Source organism: Balearica regulorum, chromosome 4, assembly GCF_011004875.1.
Source record: "Balearica regulorum gibbericeps isolate bBalReg1 chromosome 4, bBalReg1.pri, whole genome shotgun sequence".
Classification (NCBI taxonomy): domain Eukaryota; kingdom Metazoa; phylum Chordata; class Aves; order Gruiformes; family Gruidae; genus Balearica; species Balearica regulorum.
The window spans coordinates 22,873,991-22,876,373 of record NC_046187.1 but is presented as its reverse complement, the minus strand read 5'-3'; positions in this window follow the sequence as shown (position 1 = coordinate 22,876,373).

Sequence of the window (2,383 nt, the reverse complement as noted above, 5' to 3'; positions counted from 1 at the left end):
GGTTTCCAGATGTGGTGATATCAGTAGGGGCTGTAAAATCACAGCCGCAGGTGTCAGAGGTGCTGGAGCAGTCAGTTCCAGTGGGCTCCAGCTGTGTAATGCAGGGCTCATTTGCACCTGGGGAAGGTGGGAGCTGTGGGGCTGGGGTAGTGCCTGTGAGGAGGTGGGAGGAAAGGATATTGGATGAGTGCTTTGGCTATACAGGGATAACTTGGATGTTCTTGGAGTTTTTTGAAGTGAAACAGGTATGTGTTTCTTGGGTGTGCATACCAGCTGCTGGCAGTGTTAGAAAGGAATTAGACTTTTTTATTACTGTATGTTAGCTGGAAAGATTGTGTTTTGTTGTGTTTGATATGAGATGGGGCAGTAACTGCCACAGCAGCCTGCCTTGCTGTTGCTTTGCCCTGCACTGGGGCATTTGAGGGTAGCCCTGCAAAAAAGTCTGGAGCTGGGTCTTGGTGTTGTGAGACTTGCCCATGTGTGTGGGGTATAGGGAAATGCTTACCTGGGATGGGGTGAGGAGGCTGCTGAGCTTTTGTGGAGTGTTTTTTCCTCCTGTACCTCTCATCCCTCTGCAGTGGGGATGTGGAGCTGTTCCCCTCCCTCTGCCTTGAGTGCCACTTTATTCAGAAGGGCTAGGTGGGTAGACCCTTCCTCTTTTCTGGCAAGGTCTGTGTGCCACTGCGGCTTTAGGCTTTACTCCAAAGCACGAAAAAAAGCACTCCAGCATCTAGAGCAAACCCCTGCAGCATGTGATGGCTGGCCTGAAACCTCATCAGAAAAATTCTTTTTTCTTCGTGCTGGGCTGATTTGGGTCACTCCCTAACCTTGGTGATCTTTGCATTTTCATGAGCTTTTTCGGGGGTTTTGGTGGGTTTCTTTGCATAATGATCACATAATGATGTTCCAATAACTTTGATTGCAGAGTGAGTCCTGTGTGAATGCTAATGAGTGCATTAATACTTCGCCTGACACTAAGCCATTACACGTGCAACCATCCCACAGCAGTGAGATGCTTGTATCAGTGAAACTAGGCCGGATGGAGGGACATTCAGTTTCTTTATGTGCTGTTGTTAATTAGGCATGTGGAGGATGGTAAACATCTTGGGAAAAGCCTGACTGCTACAGTATGTCTTTGGGTGGCTGACATGGCATTTCCTGAGTGGTTGTGGATCCAGTTTTGGATGTGCCATAGGCACTTATGCCAGCACAGCTCTTGTCCTTGGCTCAGGGAGCCAATTAATGCTGTAAATGACTCTTTTCACTTCATATCTTGTGGTAAGCATCAGGAAAAGATGATGGTTGATGCAACTTGTCTTGTGGCTGCTTTCTGAACTCTCATTACGGTAGTTTGAAACGTGGGGCTAAGGATAGTGCTGTCTCCACGTTGCATGCAGCTTAATGGCCAGCTCCTGACGACTTGTGAAGAATGTGCCTGGGAAAAAAGCTAAGGGAGTGCTTTCAAACAAGGTGAGGGTACTTGTACTTTGTGCTCCTGTAGGTGCTTAAGTACAGATTTGAAGTGGTGGAAAACTCTTGGCATTTAAATAAATATATAGGCTGTGACGTTTAACAGGGAGAATTCTTGCAGATGGTGATGGTAGGAATGACAGCCAAACCATCGCAGAGCTGCAGCTTCCCTCCAGGTTAGCAGCACGTGCAAGTATCAGTATTTCAGCTGCTAGAATATATTGCCTTTAATTCTTTTTTTTCCTATGAAGTTTCAACAGAAAGGGAAAGAATAATGTTCTGGTATCTATGTGGTCAAACAATTAACCCCTTCTTATATGGGTTACCTCCGTGTGTAAAGCGCTTATGTGACAGGTGAACAGGATGTGCTCTCAGACTGACTGCCAACAAGTTTCTTACGCTAGACATCCAAATGCTACCGAAGTGACAAAATGTTTCAGACGTGTCATACATATGCATACATGTGTTACAAAGGCTGCTAATATCAGAGCAGTTCAATCTGTGAAATATGTTGGCATAAGGAATACTTAGCATCTTTCTAAGAGACACATTTCTACAGTACTGTGTGTCGCTCCAGAAACTTCCTATGCACTAGATGATAGTTTTTAAAAAACAAGAATTAATTGCTTGGCTTGAAATGTAGTGGAATAACTCAAGAGAACTAGGCTTTTAAATGTGACATAAATCAATGGGAGCCCTAACTCAGGATTTTCTGCAAGCAAGAAACAATCAATGCACTTGGAAGAGTTGTTTTCAAAAAGCACCTTACTTCAAACTCCTAGATCAGCATCCATGGCAAAACTAGTGTTGGGTTTTTTTAAAATTTCTTTTTGTGCTGCTCTTTCTACCATCCTTTAACTGAAGGTCTGTGGTGTGGCTGTTTCTAGAATGACTACCTAGTGATTATTCTGTT